Source organism: Mycteria americana, chromosome 9, assembly GCF_035582795.1.
Source record: "Mycteria americana isolate JAX WOST 10 ecotype Jacksonville Zoo and Gardens chromosome 9, USCA_MyAme_1.0, whole genome shotgun sequence".
NCBI classification, from domain to species: domain Eukaryota; kingdom Metazoa; phylum Chordata; class Aves; order Ciconiiformes; family Ciconiidae; genus Mycteria; species Mycteria americana.
The window spans coordinates 24955849-24977570 of record NC_134373.1 but is presented as its reverse complement, the minus strand read 5'-3'; the positions used below and the strand labels follow the sequence as shown (position 1 = coordinate 24977570).

The window sequence follows — 21722 nt, the reverse complement described above, 5'->3', positions numbered from 1 at the left end:
TTCCTAGGATTTTTCTATATAAGATAGCTACAGCACAGCAGCTATTTTTGAAAAAGAGAGGAGCCTGAAATAAAAACTTATATTCAGAATGCACGACATCCAGCTCTAGATGTGAATCTTTTTGCCTGGGGCATCTGCTCTTTAAGGAGAGGTGCTCATGTATTTTAATTTCTTGTTATATTTTATTGCATTCTACATATAGATATATATTTAGTATGTAACGCTGGTATTCAAATCCCCTTACTTCAGACTTCCATTAAGATACCAATTTTATATATTGAAAGCAAGCAGTTCTAGTTTTAATATCACTTACTAAAACCCTTCCACTAATGACAAGTAGATATATATTAATGATATATTAATTGATGTTTTTGTATAATTCATCCTTTTTTCTTCATCATTATTTACTGGAAACCACTCTAAATCATGTTGTGAAATAAAGGCTGTATGTAGCAACTGTTTTTTTTTTTACAGTTGGTGATGTCAAACTCATAGTGAAGCCAATATTCGTTTTAGCACAGCATCCAGTGCCCTGTTGCTGAAGTCCCAAAAGATTTCTCTACTTAGGGAAATGTGATTTTTTTTTTGTTTGTTTTTTTGTTTCAGAAGTGACCAAAATCACTAATTTCTGTAGCTTTTTTAGCCTGAGCACAATACACTAACTCATCACATAGCACATTTACAGTGCAGTAGAGAATACAGTTAAAATGCATGTGTGACTAAAGTATAAAATTAAACATGAAATATATATGTTCTTAAGGAAGAATAACTTTTCTGTTTTCTGCTATTAGTGTGTGCTGTCTGCCTTTATTGTAGTTACAGCTTGGTGTTTGTAAAGAAAAGCAAAAGCCTTGCAATTCACCAGTAAGTGAAGACAGTTGTTTTCATGGTATTCAAGTTTTCTTTCTTATTGTATTGACACTGAGTATCATTCTCTAGCTTTGCCAAAGTATAAGGAGTGTTAGTGCTGATAATTTGGGAATTCTGCATGTAGCTCAGGATCCTGGTCTAAAGACAAAAATACATGTGCAATCCCTTTCTTCAAGAGTACAAGAATAAAGCTGTCTCAACCAGACATTTCTTCTCTCATCTCTTTCAGTGTCCTATTGACTCGTGTTTTTCTTATTTCCCAGTAACCAGTGTTTACGCATCATCTTGCAGGTTTTAACAGGAGAATTTCTTCATGTGGAAGTTAGCTGTAATCATACCTCAATATAAAAACTGATGCATAAGAAATAGATTTTAATAAGGAAAATTAAATTCTTAAAAACTTTTTTGTTCCTGAGTAGGAAGAGTAAATAGATAAATATTAAAAGCATCTTTGTTTCATAGTGCTATACAATCTTGCCAATAGTTTGAGAAGCAGCTTACCTGTCCTTTTTCTGTTTTGCAGAGAAATGATGAAGAGGCTGTTGTGGATAGAGGTGGAACTCGCTCCATTCTCAAAACACATTTTGAAAAGGAAGATCTAGAAGGTGAGAGATTATTTTTCTGTGCATTACATTGTCTCTTTCTTCTGAAAGTACTGACATGCAATTCCAGTGTGTAAACTTACTGACTTGAGCAGGGACGCAAAAGTGAACAAGAGACTAGAATCTCATAATTTATTTTAAAAAGAGAAATATTACTAATCTCTCACAGTAGTGCTCAGATACAGATGACGGTGGAAGGAGTTTGCTAGTTTTCAGTGATCAATAATCAAGTCCTGTAAACATCCATGTATGACTTCAGATAAGTCTTTCTACCTTTAAGTTTCCAAATATGTAAATGTAAGTGGGACTGATGATTTAGTACTTATAATGGCTTCTACACTTGCTTTACAGTCCTCATGTAGTTGCCTAGCCACATCTTCAGCTGAACAAAAACATTATGGAGTGTCACAGATTGGACAAATACTTGGTAATATACACTGCAGAAACCACCTGACATCACCATGTTGAAGAAAGTGAGAAGTTATGAGAACTGTCTTATGATGTTGGCCTAATAATTCAGATAGTCTCTGAAGAGTCGCATTTCAGTTTGTTTAGTGGATCCCAAACTTATGCTGGTTACTACTGTACTTACACTCTTGTATTGAGGTGTGTGACCCCCCAAGTCATAATTATTGGATGGAACTGAATTTCTGTTGCATATATGATAGCCCATCCCTGAGACTGGAACTTGCTGATTTTAATTGTTAGCTTCTTATGGTCGGACATGGAAGGTTCTTGTCTTTGTCATACGGAGCCACAGGAACTAGCCAAAAAGAAATACTAAGATCTGGGGTGTATTTCAACATGCTATATCTGAAAAGTTACCTGCTTCAGCTCTAAAGAGAAGTATCTCCATCTGTGCTTGAACCTGAGCTTTCTAAATGCCTACCCTTCATCATAATCTTTTTTTTCCATTTCTCTCTGGCTGTATGAATTTTTCATTCTCTGCTGCGTGATGGCCATATTTATAATTTCTTGTGAATGTCAGCATGATACACAGCAACTCCCTGTTACTGCTTCCCTCAGCAATGCCTCAAAAAGCAGACATGGCTGCATTTTGAAAGGGGCCTGGCTGTGTTAGTCTATATGAGGTAGTCTCTCACAGAAGGCTGTAAAATGTCATGCAGTGTAGCATGTATGAGGTAGGTAGCTCTCTGCTCAGTCTGGGGCAAGTCTGAGCACATGCAAGGGTAGATCTCAGGTAGGATGTTTGCAGGGTGGCATTTAGGGTTTTGGTGTCTCCAGGAGTAAGCAGCTGCCAGTGCATCAGGCTGGCAATGACAATTTTGGAATTAGACACACAACCCGCTTTTTTGAATCTCGCGCTTAGTCTTCTGTAGTCTTCAGTCCCTTGATCACATCCTTAGACAAAGTGAAACTATTGTATCTGGTGTCCTTAGAGAAACACCTGATAGAAGAATGGGGGCTCCCTGCCTTCCCTTCTCTGTGATACTGACGCAGAGAGTTTTTTGTGAGGTGTCGTGGTTTAACCCCAGCCGGCAACTAAGCCCCACACAGCTGCTCGCTCACTCCCCCCCGGTGGGATGGGGGAGAGAATTGGAAGAGTAAAAGTGAGAAAACTCGTGAGTTGAGATAAAGACAGTTTAATAGGGAAAGCAAAAGCTGCATACAAGCAAAGCAAAACAAGGAATTCATTCACTCCTTCCCGTCGGCAGGCGAGTGTTCAGCCATCTCTGGGAAAGGAGGGCTCCATCATGCGTAACGGTGACTTGGGAAGACAAACTCCATAACTCTGAACATCCCCCCCTTCCTCCTTCTTCCCCCAGCTTTATATGCTGAACATGGCGTCATATGGTGTGGGATATCCCTTTGGTCAGCTGGGATCAGCTGTCCCAGCTGTATCCCCTCTCAGCTTCTTGTGCACCTGGCAGAGCATGGGAAGCTGAAAAGTCCTTGATTTAGTATAAGCACTGCTTCACAACAACTAAAACATCTCTATATTATCAACACTGTTTTCAGCACAAATCCAAAACATAGCCCCATACTAGCTACTATAAAGAAAATTAACTCTATCGCAGCCAAAACCAGGTCATGGGGTGAGCTTACCCAAAAACATGTCCTTTCGCTGAGTCATTTTACCGATGATGGTAAGGTGGCATTTTAAAAACAGGCAACTTTCTGGAGAATAACATCTTTAAGCTCAGTCACATGGGTAGACTCACGTGTTAAGGCAATCAGAATTACTATGATGTTCCACATGTGACTACATGGAACCTAAAGCCTCATCTCAAAATTTGAACAAGTATGTGATTTAAAAACTGTATTTAATTACTATTTTTCCCCACCATCCTATATGTGTAGAGTTGCTCCTGTGAAATATCAGTGAAAATATTCTATCAAAAATCTGCTCCTAGGATGTTATCAATAGAAATCGGAACATGACAATGACACCCCCAATCTTTCCATCAATTTAAATTGTTTAGAACACTGAAAAATTCTGTAGTTAGCCAATGAGTCTGCTTTTCTTTAAAATCACACTGCTTCATAATGTTCTGACAAAACAATTATTCAATGTAGAATCCTTCATAATGCAGTTAGCTTTCTCAGATAAATTTCATGTCCACTCTAAGATCAGATCAGTGTGTCTTTAAATATATAATCACTGCATCCAGAAATACCAAGTGACATAAAAAGATCTGAAGAGATAGTAAATTTTAATATCCAATTGCTGTTAATAGCATGTCCATTTGTTTCACAGCACATCTAGGCACTTTTCCATCTGGAAACAGTGGATGTGACTCACAAATGTCACTGTCTTATTCTTATCCAATGTACATTGTGTTGGGTTTTGCTGAAAATGTATCTTTTTCCTGATGACATAACAATTATAAAATATGAAATTACATAATCAGGTGCTAATTGCATAGCTTAGTAAAAATCATGTAATTAATTTAATATGTATTATGTAATTAGGTCTTTGACAGACATTTAATTGGGTTTATGTTTTAAAAATGTAAATAGCTAGTTACTGAATATTCTAGCAAAGACTAGGGTTTAAGTTTCAATAGCACGATATCAGCAACATTTCAAAAACTGCAATTCATATGAAGAATTAAAGGTTGTTTAAATCTGAAAATCAGTATTCAGTTTCTTCCGATTAAATCTTAAAACTGTAAGTATTTTGCTATTTTTTTAAATTTTAGACTGTCAGCATTCAAATGTCAGAAATACTGATTTAAATGTGTACTAAAATTTCCATCTGAAATTTCTTGGCCCAGCAAATACTTGTATTTGCATATTTTGGGGCAGCCATTGTGCAAATATATTGCAAGTACATATCTTGCTGAAAGCATGAAAATATCATGGTGATTAATGCTGCCTGAAAGAACATCCACAAGACCAAAAATTGCCTTAGTCTCTCTAGATCAGTGTTTTCTTTCCCTGAAAGCAGTATAGTAAAAAATCTGGTGAGATAGGACAGGAACTGCAGTACTTAGGGGAACAGAAGAGATGTGGTGCTCGTCTCAGTGCCAGTAATGATAACTTGCAATATGTACTTCAAATTGTATCTTTTTACTTAAGCTTTGTAGTGCTTCAGATGTGGATTGTTTGCAGAGCTTTGGCATTCAGATTTTCAGCATGAATGATTATTCCACGTAATTCATTTTTCCTGAGTTGTAAAGTCAAGATCAGTCACTGACACCGAACAGGTCATTTGTCTGACTGTTGCATTAACTAAGGGACAGAGAAAGCATTTCTAAAAGCAAAACAAGAAGCCTATCTCCCCTGGTTATAATCACTTATTTTGCATGTTATCTTTCAATGTGCGTACAGACAAAATTCCTACTGAAATAAATATGCTTTTATTTTTATCAGTGGTGGAATTCCTAAATGAGAATTAGGCACTGATTCTGGATACTAAAGTACTGAATTGCAAAAGGACTGGTTGTACATGTACCTGTCCAGGGAGCAGGTAGGCAAGTTTTCATAAAGAGATGTGCACATCAACAAACAGTTGCACTCAGCTTACTCCCTGTTGTTGTCTCTGGCTGTCTGCCATTGCTTCAGTGCACGTTCAGTAGTAACAGTTTCCAACAAAATGGATATACCTACTTCTTCTATCATAGATTAAAAATATTTGGGTTGATCTGTACGTGTCTGGAGATCTCAGATTCTCTAAGATCACGTGCTGAGACCTTTGGACTATATAGATAGGCAAAAGGATTGGCACTAAGTGCACTCTGAGTAAGGTCTTTTGCTTATCCCCACTATATCAGCTCCGAGTGAAAATGACTGTTCCATGGCTGTCCTTGCTAGAGGTGGTCAGCTGCAGATCCTGGATTTTTGTGGCAGGATTTCAAAACTGCTGTGGATATTATTGTGGCCTGGTTTGAGAAGCAGTTTCAATAGGGAGATGGCTGGAGATAGGATTGTTAGGTGGAGGTCCAGGCATGAATCGGGGATGAATTCTGGCTCTGGAGGAAATCACAAAATGATGCTTGATTCAGAGAGGTCAAGATTTTGCTTAAGTTTTTTATGTTTCATATGTTTTATCTGCCTAAGTGGTGTGAGAATAATTTGTCTCATGGGATATCAAGTTTGCTGTCTTTCATGTCTCTCAGGACACATAAAACACTGCATCCAGTATATAAATCACTGTACATCAGAATATGCATTCTGACACTTTTGACAGAATTTAGATTACGTGGACCGATTACTGAAAGTCACAAAAGACTTCAAGCTAAATTAGGAAATAAACATCACTAGTACAACACTGAATATGATGCAGAAGCTGAGGATTTAAACTTAATAAACCAAAAATTAATTTGAAATGTTAGCGTGCTTGTAGAGATGTTTTGTATTTGACAACCTACATGAAGATTAATTTTGATAGTAGATGTCCTGCTGACCAAAAAAAGAGAAATCCCAGCATATTTAATTATTCTCTTTTAAAAATGGTTATTTTAGTTGTTATTTCTTTTTAGATTTGTTCTAGCTTGTGACAGTAATTTAAAAATTATTTTCATGAGATTTTGATTATATACAGTTAGGGTTAATATATGAAAACCTCATTGTGATTGAACTCTGATCTCCATACGTTATTTAGTAAAAATCTGAGTGGCTCCAGATATTGAAGTAGGCTTTTATTCTCAGAGACTGGACATTTTAACAGAAATAACATAATAGTGGACCTGTCTGCCACTGACATTATTTACCTGAAAATTAATAGGACCTAGCAGCTCACAGGACTGAAAAAACATAAATCTTATTGACCTGCTGGCTTTGATTCAGCCTTGCCCCCACGTAGAAGCAAGTCAGCTGCTAATTCTGCTTGGCCAGACAGGAACATCGACCAAGGTCTCCCCTCCCTTTGGCTGCCAGGACACTGCAGCCCATTGCAAATAATTGGTTACCTGATCCCCTGCTCCAGGCTTCCTTGCCTCTGCTTCCTTTGGTGCCCTGTTAATCCTGATGTTCACTCTGACCTACCTCATGCTCGTTACAGCAATGTGCATTAGACTTACAGGGGTAGAATATAAGTTGTGGAAGTAAAGAGTTGGAGAGAGATTTGGGTTAGTCTATGCCTGTAATGTTGGATGTGGTTGTATAGCTATAGGTCTCTACAAAAAGATCTCTTAAAAAGAACCATTTTGGCTTTACAAGCACAGAATTCTTTTTGTTTTGTTGCCTACCAGGTATTACGTGCTCTAGCTTGTTCCATTTGTCATTTCTGTAGTGTCTCTCATCTAGTTTTGTTTCCTTTTTCCTATGTCTCTCAATATTCCTTGAGATCGCACTTACTTTTCTCCTGAGCTGTGCTTGCACTCTTGCCTTGGCAATTGCCTGGTTTGGTCCCTTCGCATGGGTCTCTTGTCCCTTCCCAGATGTTCCCATGTTTGTGGGAAGGTTGTTCACCTTGAAGATTCATGAATAACTCTGCAGGACATTTTCACAAAATCTCTTTGAAAGTTCACGTGAAGAATAATGAAATAATGAAAGCAAACAAGTTATCACATAGTGTTGGCTGAACATCACAGTCTTTTGTTGATCATAAGCTTTGGGTTTTGAAGTTTGACTTTGCTCTGAGCTTCACGGACAAGAAACCTTTTCAATATTTGAGGGGACTAATGTTTCCAAATATTTCAGCTTGTGAAATTCTGATAAATGAAATTGGCATAAACCAACTTGCCATTATTGGTGAAAGCTGCAAAATTGCAGTATCAGAAGACAGTAACATTCAGTTTTTAACATACAGTTGTGCTAGTACTGAGTTTGCTTTTTTTTTTTGCTTGTTGCTAATTTAGAAATATAGGTGAAATTCTTCCCTCTGATAACCACAGCTTTACTTTCCATCAGTGGAAAGTGTGTGTGTCTGAGAGGGTCCTTTTACGTTCTGTGTCTGCTGACTTTTTTTTTCTATTCTCTGGCAAGGTCTGAGACCTGATCTCGTGATAGGACAGTGCACACAACACCTCTGAACTCCTCTGGAGCAACACAGAGAACTAGGGAATGAACCTAAGTGCAGTTACAAAGATTTTTTAGCCCAGCCACAACCTGGAACAATGTTTTCTTAAAAGGAGAGATTTGTTGCAAGGGCAGTGATTGATCGAGGCTCTTTAAAAGGTCCTTAACTTTAATGACTTCAGTGAGATGCTCTTATCCTCCATATTCAATATGTCCTTAATGCTTTCTTGGGCCAGGGATATTGTTTTAATTTTTTTCTATATAATTTCTGTTGTACTTTAACCTAGAGCATAAGTTACATGTATGATCTAAAAAATTTGTGAAGGCTTTCTTGTCAGTTCCTCCAAATTATACCATGGCAAAAAGGTGAAAGATGTCCTTTGAGCAAACCATAACCACAAACAGCAATGTAAACTGTTGGTTTACAAAGCATTGCTTTTGTCCTTTCTGCTTTCTCTTTAGCTCTGCCTCCCTGCTGCACTACAATAACGAATCATGAGTCATGTACTCTCTACTCCTACACAATTCCCCATAATCACTTTTTCTCCTATAAGGAAAAAGGCAATTTTTTTAACTCTACATGGACTGCTGGTTTTCTGTCTCTACCTCGCTGTTCATTTTTGAGAGGATGGAAAATTACATTTGGTTCAGCTCTAGCTGGCAATACATAAAAGAGGCTTCAAGGCACTGAGTGTTTTCCAGAGGAGGGAGAAACCCCTCCAGTCCTGCTGAGGTCAGCAGTCATTTGAGAGTTGGCTCAAACCACTGGCAAAATATTCTCTCTCAAGGCATCTTGACTTTGCAATGTATTTCCTTAGTAGGTCACAGAAGCCTCCCTTTGCTGAAAGCCTTCGTCTCAGCAGGTGCCGAAGGCAGATTTGGATCATTCCGGGTGGAAGGCAGCACAGGCAGATGTACTACAAGCACCTGGTGCTCATGGATGTTCAGATCCAGGACAGTCACTTTTTATGCAATAGACACCAACTTGGCTGGTTCACTAAGGAGCTCTTAAAGTATCCGCTTGAGTCCCACATGCCTGGTGTAACATGGAAGCCCGTGGAGCCTCTACGGATGGGGAAGTGGGGAGATGAACGTGCTTTGTATGTGTGTTCTTCCTACCAAATGGGTGTGTGTTTTCTGTGTTAAAATTGTGTTTGGAAGGAGAATGGGAGGCACTGGGGCAAAAATATCTGTACTCTTAGCATTCTATTAAAAAGATAATTTCTCTAAATTAAGGAAAAAATTTCCAGTTCCTTTCTCTCCATCTCCATTTTCCCTTGCAATGTCACATCCATTCAGACAATTGTAATGGGATTTCCAGAAGTTCCTAAGTTAAGTCATCAAGCACCAGAAATTATAATGGGATATATGTTTTCAAAGCTTTAGAAATCCCACTACATTTCTTTTTCTTTCCATTTATTTAATGAATAAGATAGGTAGCTAGGACAAGCTTCTGTTTTAAAGACCCAGAATGCCAGGTTCTGAAAACCATTTTTAGATGTTACATCTGTCATTTTCAAGGGCTATGCAGAAAATACTTGCTTTTCTGAGTTGCCTTTTTAGATGGTTAATTTGCTGTCGGGTTCTTAAAATAAAATTTAGGTGTAAGGAAGAATTTCTTCTTTACAATACAGTAACTCCAAACAACCCTTCTACTTAGATTTTTATTCTGAGAAACATCTCTGCAAGATGTATTCATATTAATAATGTATATTTCATATCTGTTTTTTCTAGGGCAAGTAATTCATACCTCCACAAATTGAAGATATTTACAGGACAATACACTTTTCCTTCAAAAGTTTAGGGGAAATCCTGATCTTTACATATGCTTACATGCACTTTCATCTGTCTGAAAATTAAATACAATTAACAGGATCCCTTTTAAGTCTTCTAAAATATAATTTGGATTTATTAATGTAATCCTGTAAAAATTAAAAAGAACACTTTATAACAAGGGTCATTATTTCTTTAATCCCTAAAATATTTTTACTTAAGTAGTGTTTTAATGCTGCAAAGGTAAACCACAAGGGCCCAAAGCCTTTTATGCTATAAATGGATAGATTTGAACTACCTTTATATTCTGGGTTTTGTTCCCCAGCTATGTGCAATTTGATTAAGAATAGTTTTTTTGAAAACAATATTTATACAATTTAACAGTGGACTTGTAGCATTGTATAAAGGTGACATTGCAGAGTAGATCAATTCAGTGTATTGTATTCCTTTAATGAGCTTTCAGATTGTAAATAATCTTTGTATATTAATGTATGTTCTCAGAGGTTCAGTTTTTAAAAATGATTTGCTCCTAAATCCTAATACTGAAAATATTTATGCATGTGCTTATGTTTAGTTTTCCTAGTGGCACATCTGGAATAAATCAATATTTTAGTTCAGAGTGTGTTTTTGCAGGAACAAAATCATAGTCTTTCCATGATAAAACTCTATTGATGTTAATGTAAGGTTAGCTGAAAAAGCTCAGGAGGACCAGATAAATCATATGGCTCACTGGTATCTAAACTAATTCTGATTTTTAAAATTATAACATAAATTAAACATAACATAAACCATGGAGAGGAATAAACTTCTCTCAGCATAGAAGTTCTTTCATTTATTTTGAAGTAAGAATTAGCAGGAGAAATCCTTTTTGATCTATTAGATGTACATTTTTTTCAGAGAAAGGACAATAGGCTAAACTCTTAAGTATGTCCAGAACCACAAATCTGCATGTGTGTACCTGAGTGCATTTTATCTGTATATATTTCACGATCCTGATTACATCTGGCTATCTGTGCATGCATGCACAAAATATCTTACAATGTATCCACCATAATCCTTGGCTGAGAGGTACAGAATAAAGAAATGTTTTAAATATGATTTTTCCCATTACAGGACGGTTCCTTGGAAGAGGGGAGAAGCAAACCAAACTAACTGACTATAGTATTAATAAACGGTGATTGACCACTTCAGCTGTTAACATTTTTTGCAAGAAAACACAACCATTGGAAAAATACAATTGAAAAAAACCTGTTTTGTAAACATGGAACAAAGCATAAAACATTAATCCATTTGCAGATTTTTGACTAACAACTTTAGCCCTTTCTTAGCTGATGGGACTCTACAGCACACGGTGCACAGTGCAGGTGGTAAAATTGTCCAAGAGTGATGCCCAGCATGGTATTTTTGAAGACTTGGCTTTAGAGAGTTGTAAATCCATTGTTTGTTACGCTCACCTCTTAAAACTGTGTAAATTCTGTGTGAGAGTGGTTAGGTTGTACCTGATGTCGACAGTATGTACCCTGATGTAACATACCGTTGCTACTATTTCCCATACTTTAGTGCCTTTGTAGTCTTGCCAAAAGAATGAGACATTAAGAACTAATTGAGCGAGGCGCTGTGCAAACATACAGCAGAGCAGAATTATTTTACAATATTTAAGCAATATTTAGGCATTTTTAGATAGCATCCTGATGAAGTAAATAATGAAACAAACAAAAAAGCTCTTAAAGGTAAGTGAAAGAAATGACCTTATACAATTAGCTATGAACTATAAGCAACAAATTTGAATCCTATTGGATATCCTGCAATTGACTTCAGCCAAATTGAAATTATAGATGTTCCTTCTTTGGAAAATTTAGTCAGTTTAACCAAGATCTTATAGCAAATACAGGTGCTGAAGGTGTAAAAATGTCTGTAATTCTTTGCATTTTTGGGGAGGAAATGTGCTTCTGTTGGTGTCACTTGGAATTTTACCGTTGATGTCAGTGATGTTCAGGAGCTATCCACAACCTGTATTTGTGTTATGCTGGGTCAGAAATCTAGTAACTCCTTTTGTGCACAACATTAAAATGAGAGTCTAGCTGATTCTTGGGACTTGCTTATGGCAATGGGAATAAAAGCAAATCCTCTTTAGCTCCTCTTGAAATGCAGAGCTTTTGTAAAAATGTTGCTTTGGAAAAATACTTGTTTTAGAATTGTGGCTTAAATGTTCATTCGGTATTTCTGTTAGAAGTTTTATATTAAGCAGAGTTCTTGTTTATTCTATCTTCAAATTTTTCTCACGATCAAATAATGTAAGTCTTTGGGGGTGGGGGTGGGGGGTGGAAATCTGTTGAAGAACTTCATTGGAACAGGTGTGGATGCTCCTCTCCAGAGTAAGGCAGCAAGAAATTGTCTGTCAGAGAAAGCATGGTGTTTCTGCCGTGCTCTGTCCTGGAGACTGCAGGGGAGCCTTGTGGTTGGCATTCTGGGCTCGGGAAATGTACAGAGCTCTCTGGAAACTCTTCTTTAGTAATGTCTCAGTCAACTTGTACAGGAAAACGTACCTTACATTCTGGGCACTGGTTTATAATCTTTACCACCAAAAGGTTACTTGAAGTAAGGTCATTTTACTCATTGGATTTCTCTTCCCCCCCCCCCCCGCTTCTATCATTCACTGTCATTTTGCCAGCAATTTAGAATTCATTAATTTTCCTTTTGTTCCCAGCTGGTCTTTTTTTGCTCCACAGTTGTGCTCTTTTAATAAACCAGAACTTCTTAACTCTTTATTCAGATTTTTTACTCTTGCTTTTTGCTCTGTCATTTTTCTATAGAAAACAATTCCTTTTCCCCTGTCGATGCCTTTTTTTTTCCCTCTTATTTGCCTGAACCTTGTTACAAGGACCTAGATTCCTCTCTATGTTTATTGAAATTATGCCTTGGTAGAACTCTGTTGGCCTCAGTAGTTTCACACAGAAGGAATAAAATCCATTTTGCTTTTTCTTGGTTATCCATTTCAGTTTCCAGGTTCCTGTTTTCTTTTCAGTGCAAACTGATTCTACTGTATAGGGAAAATTGTTGTATTCAGGCACACATGAATGTTGTGACATTTTAGGGCCTGTTTCCCACTTTATTGAATAAAGAACAGTCTGGACTCAAGTCCTGGATTCAGCCCTGGAAGTTAATTGAAGTGTGAACCGGAATCTGCATTTCCTGATGCAGGTAGAACCTGAGCGTTGAAGTGGCACAAAACTAGGCTAAGCATGCCCACTTCTATCACAAAGCAGCAGGAATGTATTAAATTACTAAATTAAAAAAGCAATCTATTTGTACCTCTGGAAATGATTAAAGTCTTAGGAAGGGTAACCCCATTCCTTTCGAACTGTTGTTTTGGTTTTTTTTCTACCCAAGGAAGGGGACAAGGAAGTGTTGAGTACTACCTTACTGCTGTCCTTCAGTATCTTTTTAATTAATTATTTTTATGGAATACATTTTTCCTTGTTTCATGCACCACTGATTGTAATACATTTGAAATACACCAAAGGCAGCAGTTCTCTTTAAATCATTTCTTGGGTTAAATGTAATAAGCAAGAAGAAAGAGGTTATTTTTTATCTAAAAAATAATAATAAAAAAAAAAATTTTCAACTTGTGGCCTTTGCTTCAGAAAAGTCTCCTGACTCTACAAGAATGGTCTCCCAAAAATTGATGCCTCTGCTTTCTGGTCTCCTCTACATGAATCAAAGTTGAGGAAGTAACTAGTGTGGTGTCCAGAGCCTTTTCTCCAGCTTTTTTAGCTCTGCCTCTGCAGAGAATTCCTGTCAGCCTTGAATTTCTTTCATACATTGTGACAAATACTGCCTTGCTGTGTTTTCTCCCCACCCCCCCCACCCCCACCCCGAGTCTCCATGGGATTAGAGATCACGTGCTACCTTAGTTTAATGTTCTTGACCTTTTTCAGATGATTGACACTGCTGAATGATTACAGCAAAGCAGCAATTATCCACTAGCTGTGTTATGCTCATTTCAAGGAGAAAATAAATGTTATTTGGGATGAGTAATCTGGACTGTGCCTTTCTGCTGAGTAAATGTAGGAGACCTGCCTGTAGGGAGTCGTGATTCCTTTCCCATTTGTTCTGTTTTGTGGTACTTTCTGCACATTTTCCCTGGGCTCTCCCCCTTCTAAATGCTTTACTGTGCTCTGATCTTGTTAGCCCACATAGCTAAGAGAGCTAAATCTTTTGGGCTTGATCAGCAACATAAAATTTCTCAGGCTCAAAGGCTCAAAGATGGTGGCAGGCATGGCAATGTGTACCTTCTTCCATATTTTAAAAAATAAAATAGAAGAAATGAAAGCACCCTAAGCTACCAGCAATGTATTTATGATGTGAGCACATAAAGTTGCATAGGGATTTTGCAGTCTAGCTTCCATAGTGTTTTACTGGTTTTTCGGTCTCTCTTTTTTTTTTTTTTTTCCCCCCCTCTCCTTTTCCCTTCAGTGAATTTCCCACAAGAATTCTGTCAAGGTTTTGCTCATAAATAGCAATGAGTTTTGTAAAGTTCCTGTACACACAAAGCAAACAGCAACTTTACCAAATGTTCAATGCAAAGAGATCCATGTGTCTGCTCATGTTACTGTTTTGGAAGACATTTTACAGAACACCTGTCTGGCTTTAATGAAAGTTCACACACAGAGATGCAAATTTGAAGGGAAAAAAAAAAAATGGCACTGCATCATAAGGAGTTCAATACTGGGATTTTGTCCTGTATCAAGGGGTTGTATATTTGTGACGCTACATCATAATTATTGTAATCAATAATGTTATGACTATTAATATTAGAATAAGCAATATTACACAGTTACACAATTATAATAATTATTATACCATTATTGCTGTTATGGTTATTAATATTGTTAGTATGTTGCCACAGCCCCTTCTTAAAAAGTAACTTTTTTTTACCTATAGGCCATCGAACATTGTTCATTGGCGTTCACGTGCCACTGGGTGGAAGAAAAAGCCACCGACGCCATAGGCACCGTGGACATAAACACAGAAAGAGAGACAGAGAGCGAGATTCAGGATTAGAAGATGGGAGAGAGTCTCCTCCTTTTGGTAAGATAAATTTTATTTTTGCATAGAACTTTTAATAATAAACATCAGTATGATTACGCATGCTCATGGCTTGGACATGATTAGAACCACCAGAGCCGCTCCAGTCTCTGCTGGAGAGCCAAGATTTGTTCCTCTGATGAAGGGCAGCAGCCAGTGGCAGTCAATACATGAGAAATCGCAGTAATTTCTGCCACTGTAGGAGACTGTCCATGAGTGTTTTCATAAAGGTAGATTGCCACCACCACTGAGAAGGGGGTAAGTGCTTTATGGCACCAGCTGCCCTTAGTGAAGGCTCTGGAGTATTTGCCCCTAAAATGTAACATAGAGGAGTTGTGGTTCTTTACAAATAGTGTTGTAATAATGTTGATGTTACTGAAGCTGCCGTGTTTTATCAGATATGAACTGTAATCCAGACTGTGTTTGCCTTTTTCCTTACATGACACTGTAATGTGCCATTGTGAGATGAGTCTGCTAACTGAGGACTTGAGACCAAACAGGAAAAAATACCTTTCAATAAACAAATCTGATACAAAACTCCTAAAGTTCTCAATATTTTAAATTAAAACAGATTGCAGAGCACAGAAAAAGGTAGGCATGAATAAATCAGTCACGCTTTGTCTCAAAACACATGAGAATATTATTTGCTGTTCAAAAATAAAAAGCGCATGTGCTGAAATGTCCAAAGCTATAGTAAGTGTTGAAAATATAATGGAAGCATGTATAGAAAACAGTTTGTCAGTGTGCAACAGAAGAATGTTTTTAAATCATTAGGGAAATGTGCCAATGTAATTTCAGGTTACAGAATAGTAATTATAAGACTTTCTTTTAATCCGAAGTTTGTATTATGTATGTAGAAAGCTTTGGAGCAAGTAGATTATAAGTGCTGATGGTTAAGTATACTGTAAAGAGCTTGAAATACTCAAATCTTTCACAATGAATTATACTGACAATGAAACAAAGTCAAGAGTTTTTCAAACTTAGTAGATATGAGTTATGGTTTGAAGACTGAACAGTGAAGAAAAAATTGGCTGTGGTGGTTCTGTCTGGAATGTATTTCAAATGTACGAAGACCCAATACTATATTGAAACTGGTTTCTTGGAAAACAACAAAGTTCATAAATTATTAAAATAGTTTTCAAAAAGAATATGCATATATACATATAATGTCAGATTAAAAAGAAACAATTGAAAGCTACATTAGCCAAGAAGTGAGATATCTTAAACTATGAAACAGTGTCTTCTGTTGAGTCATCTGGTTTTATTTAAGTGCCAGTATGTGACACATTTTGGCTGAGAACTTAGCTCTGTTCTTTCAACTTCTGGAGACCTAGGAAGGCTTGTGTCCTTCCTAATGTCAAAAGGAAAAAAAAGGAAATTAACTGGCTGAGTCTGTCCTTAATAGTCTTTGACCGTTGTGCATACAATAAAATGCACTGTTCAACACAATTCTGTGGTATGTGAAAATCAGCCTGTGTTCAAGAGAGCTCCAAGAGTGGAATAGCAGTAACGTGAAAAAGATAAGTTTTGAAGTGCATTTGTAAGTTGGTGTTCACAGGCAGTTGTCTACAGGCATACTTGTTTGAAATAAGTGCAGGACTGCACTTTTATAAGTCACATTTTCACTTGTAAAGGTATTATAACTACCAATTAAAGGGTGTGTAGGTCATGTCACTTAAATTATTACTTTTATAAAGCCCAGGATAGACAAGATATAGGCCAGAAACATGCAAGTCTTCTCTGGATCCAGAATGCTGAATGTACTCTTCAAAATGCTTGGGTGATAACGATTCAAAAGGAGCCAAAGACCGAACTACCAAACGTTCAGAAAAATCTGGAAATATCCAATTTTTCCACCCTGAAATAATATCTAAGTAGTAAAATTTGTGGATTTTTCCCCTTGGCTATCTGACTCCTGGAAGTTTGGTCAGAGAACCAGACTTTGACTGAGCTTTGACATCTGTCCCTCCAGGCAGAAATGTGGCATCCCACAGACAACAGTGAAGGGGATTTGCCTTATGAAGGCAAATCTGAAAATTATACAGTGATGGAGGGGTTAAGCACAGTCAGAGCAGGCAGACAAAATTATACAGGGATTAATCGTAGTCTATATTCACATCCTCGCTTTTACTGTGGATTTTCCTTACAGGATTTTCAGACAGGTTGTTGTGCTGCCTTGGGAGAAGCATTGCCTTTAGGGAGAATGTAAGCATAGTTTTTCTATGCTTTACTTACACAGAGAGAGCAATAGATAATTCCCGCACTAAGTCTGAATCCACTAAACCTCAATAACGCTTCTTAGCTCTCATTCCCCATGACTGCAAGGTTATAACAGTACCCAGGGGCTGAAGGAAGTTGCAAGGAAGACAAATGCACTTCCTGATCTTGATGCATAACTTAATATGAGGAACTGTGCTACCTAAGAGAGCAGATCCAGAATAGTCCCTTGCTTTATGAATCATTCTGATTTAATTGAACACGCAGAAATGCTTAGCTCCCTCTCACCATATATCCCTTTTAACGCATTTCTGCTGAATAGTAGGAGGCTGTATTCTTGGGAACTGGGGGGGAGGAGAGGAAAGAAAAAACATTTCAACGAGCAGGTGCAAGAAGAAAGATAGAGATAATAAGCACTGTGAGACCAGCTGATAGAAAACAGTGCTTTGAAGTAAGTCAGAAAAATACATTAGGATTTTTATGATACAAGAGAATAAATTAGCAGTGTTTTGAAGCAGTGAAGCGTGAAAGGAGGTATAATAAAAGCCAAAGATGCAACAACTGAATAATAGAGGTGCTGGAACAAGTAAAGGCCTGAAATATTCAGACATGAAGTGCTCCAGACTGCTCAGTTAACCAAGCATGGGATGAAGCATTATTTTTTGTCATAATTTATAACTGTATAATTTATAACTTCATCTGTGAAGTACCATTAGGTGCAGATCTTGCTCTGCTGTCACTGCTTCAGGGAGCTGCGCAGTGCACGTAGTGCTGTGGGGCTGTGCAGGCCCCATGCAGAGTGGATGGGTGCCACCTGGTTCCTATCCAGTGAAAGACAAATTTTTAAACAGTTTTCTTTGTATCGACATGGCTAGAAAACACCTGTATTCAATGTAATGCCCATGGCTGAAGGCTTCCTGGTAATCCCTTTGAATACTGGCTGGGAAAGCTGTACCAGCTACTTTCTGAGGGAATGTTTCTGCAGAGAATAGATTTTTTAGAATATTCTGATGGTAGCTTATAAGCTTTTTTTTTGGTTTTTGTTCTCCTACTGTCACTTTTCAAAAATAACCGGAGTGTTCTCAGTATGCAGATTCAGAGCTTGTACACAAATAATATGTAGAATATGTAGTTAGTGGAATAAAAAGGAGTAGAGTCCTGTCATTTGGAGGCACAGGATCAGTCACTCAACTTTTATTTTTGTTTTCCCCACACCTGATTCTCGCTGTCTGTCTGTTGCCTCTTGATGAGATGAGGTTGTACAAGATGTTTCCAATTTGCCATAATGATGTGCCTTTGAATTGCATAATTTGCAGTTACATGGCTTGCGCATGGGGAGGCTTTTTTGGGTAGTAAAAATTATAAGCTAAGTGATTTCAAGATCTGGATTTCCACCATCTTGCCTCATAATTTTTTAGAAGAAAAGGAGAAATCCAGTGAAATCATCCACTCTAGTTAAAAATGCAGTAATGCTATATTGCTTTATTGAAGAGGTTTACCATTCCCAGCTGAAATGCTGCTGTTGTAATTAAGGCCCCAGTTTCATGCCCACTTTAAGATCCCCTCCTCCACAGTTTTCCTTGTGGGGCAAGTATCGTGGCTGCTCTGTGAATTAAATTAGGGAATTGATGCAAATTAAAACTAGTTTGGCAAAAAAGCTGTTTCTAGCCTAGAGTAGCTCCTTGGTGCTGTTTGCTGTGACTTTGGTGAAAGTCTGGTGCAGATTTCCCTTTGGCTGGTAGGGTTGCACTTGCTTGGTTATGCATGTGGCATATTTTCAGTGTTTTTTGACGTCTGTTTTTTGCCTGTAACCAGTGAAACAGCGCTCTCGTACTCCCACTTATGAGTTAAAGATATTTATGTTTCTGTTTTAAAATGGGGTGGAATAGGAAGACTTCAGCTCTCAGCAGGGTGTCTTTAAGGACAGGTTTTGTGAGGGTGAAGTGAACACAGCTGTGAGGACTGGGGTTTGGTTTCAGCCTCCTGTGGGGTCTTTTAGGACTAGACACTGTTGGGGCTTGTGCAAGCCAGTGATGAGTGGTGTTCCTCAGGGGTCGGTATTGGACCGGTGCTGTTTAACATCTTTGCTGGTGACATGAACAGTGGGATTGAGCGCACCCTCAGCAAGTTTGCCACGACACCAAGCTGTGTGGTGCAGTCAACATGCTGGAGGGAAGGAATGCCATCCAGAGGCACCTTGACAGGCTTGAGAGGTGGGCCCGTGTGAACCTCATGAAGTTCAACGAGGCCAAGTGCAAGGTCTTGCACATGGGTCAGGGCAATCCCAAGCACAAATACAGGCTGGGCAGAGAATGGATTGAGAGCAGCCCTGAGGAGAAGGACTTGGGGGTGTTGGTTGATGAGAGGCTCAACATGACCTGGCAATGTGCGCCTGCAGCCCAGAAAGCCAACTGTATCCTGGGCTGCATCAAAAGAAGGATGACCAGCAGGTCGAGGGAGGTGAGTCTCCCCTCTACTCTGCTCTTGTGAGACCCCACCTGGAGTACTGCGTCCAGCTCTGGGGCCCCCAACATAAGGACATGGACCTGTTGGAGTGAGTCCAGAGGAGGGCCACCAAGATGATCTGAGGGCTGGAGCACCTGTCCTATGAAGACAGGCTGAGAGATTTGGGGTTGTTCAGCCTGGAGAAGAGAAGGCTCTGGGGAGACCTGATAGCAGCCTTCCAGTACCTGAAGGGGGCCTACAAGAAAGCTGGAGAGGGACTTTTTACAAGGGCATGTAGTGATAGGACAAGGTGTAATGGCTTTAAACTGGAAGAGGGTAGATTTCGATTAGATATAAGGGAGAAATTCTTCACTATGAGGGTGGTGATGCACTGGAACAGGTTGCCCAGAGAAGCTGTGGATGCACCCTCCCTGGAGGTGTTCAAGGCCAGGTTGGATGGGGCTTTGAGCAAGCTGGTCTAGGGGAAGGTATCCCTGCCCATGGCAGGGGGGTTGGAACTAGATGATCTTTAAGTTCCCTTCCAACCCAAACCATTCTATGATTCTATAAGGTTTGGTTTGTTCTTTTAAGAAATCTGGCTTTAATAATCTCTAGTTTTAAAGAGGCTTAAATTTGTGATTCATGATACTGGATGTGGCAAGGGAAGCTGAGCAGCCCTGGAGGTAAGCCTAACAGAGGACTGTATGCATGGTTCAGGAAAGGCTCTCTGGAGGTAATGCAAGCGAAAAAGTGAATTGCAAAGGGGGACTTCTCTTGGTTACTACTACAGGGGCTTGAAGAAAGTATAATGAAATGGCTCAGCTGACTATATTTGGTAGCTAACCTCAAACGTCGAAGGGGTATTAATGGGGCAGATTTAATTATTTGTAAGGAGTATGTCTGTTAAGAGAATTCTCCTACCCTTAACTGTAGGCTTTGTCTGCTGAAGGATGAACTTGGAAATTTGAATCTCTGGGCAGCTATGGAACAGATTGCAGCAAATCTGGATTAAAATAATGTATCGTAACTGCAGTTTTAAGAGTCTAGGAAAAAGAAGAGAATTGAAGCTTGGGAATTGTCCATATTGTCAGATCCAAAAGATAAGATTATTTGCCATAGTCCTGAGACGATGGAAACAATTCATGTGAAGAAAATGCAGAGAGCGCTTCCTGAAAACAAGATTATACATATAGGGATAAAGTGCCAGAGGAGTAAGCAAGGGAATACTTTCTCCCAACCTAACACATGGTTTCTAAGGTCTGTGAAGAGATTTTCACAAGTGTGCTGTATGGCTGTTTGCTATTTTATGTGTACTTTAGTAATGTAAATTTTGTTTTAATTTTTACAATGTTTTCTAATGAAAAAAAAAAATTAATTTATGATCCCTACCTTTACTGATTGCTGAGCTGAAGGGCAAAGTCCAATCTGCACAGGAAGGAGGTGGGGGGAGAGCCCCCATCCACCACTGAGCGCAGGCAGGAGGATGCTGAATGTTTGTCTACGTGTGCAGTGATCCTTTCTTTTCTGTGATCCTTTGAATTTTTCACACCGTTTCCCCTTTGTTTGAAAGGAGTTGTTAGGGATGTCAACTGTGTTACACCAGCTCTCTCCCTGTCTGCAGCCCGTCCTGTGCAGTGAGCAATCAAGAAAAAAAAAGTTTACATATTTAATATTACTTTAATGTGAATGTACAAGAACATGAGGCATGGATTAAATGTTGTCTATGATGTTTACTATCCAATGTGAACTTCTGTAATGTAAATTTTATTTTAATGTTTAGCATGTTTTCTAATGCAGAAAAAGTAATTTTTCACCCCTACATCTACTGACCCCAATAAGAACTATTAGCCTACTAATACTACCCTTAAATGCAGGTTCTCAACAGGCTTCAAAATACAGAAACCTGTTCTGACAATTGAGCTAATAGAGTGTTACCAGAAATACATTTTTTGCACTGTTTCTAGAGTTTATCAAGAGCAGAGGACAAAATTTGGAATATATTTTATACGTACCCAGGGCTGTGTTTCTGCTTGTGGTATGGCTTGGGCAGATTGTGTGCAGTTCTGCCTGATGGCAGGGCGGTTTGTCTCAGGAGAAATCCTGGCACGTACTGAGGAGGAGATGTGTATCACTCTGAATGGTGCAGTGGAGCAGGTTGTTTGCTGGGCTGAATTTTATGTGGAGGAACTGAGAATGATCCTGCTTTCTTACCCCAGCCCAAGTCTTGATTTCACCTTGTTCCCTTAGGCAAGAGGGAGCAGTCCTGACCCAGAATTGTGGTTGCACTTGAGGATGTTTTAA

At 38.6% G+C, this 21722-nt stretch overlaps 1 protein-coding gene across 1 annotated transcript in view; it reads left to right on the top strand.

Annotated features, from left to right (window-relative positions):
- Nucleotides 1-1396: 1396 nt before the first annotated feature.
- Nucleotides 1397-21722, top strand: part of SLC4A10 (solute carrier family 4 member 10) — a 104447-nt gene continuing 84121 nt past the window's right edge. Inside the window, exons 1-2 of the mRNA XM_075511969.1 lie at nt 1397-1475; nt 14616-14762. The gene's annotated coding sequence lies outside the window, so the exon portion shown is untranslated. The remainder of the gene's footprint in view (nt 1476-14615; nt 14763-21722) is intronic.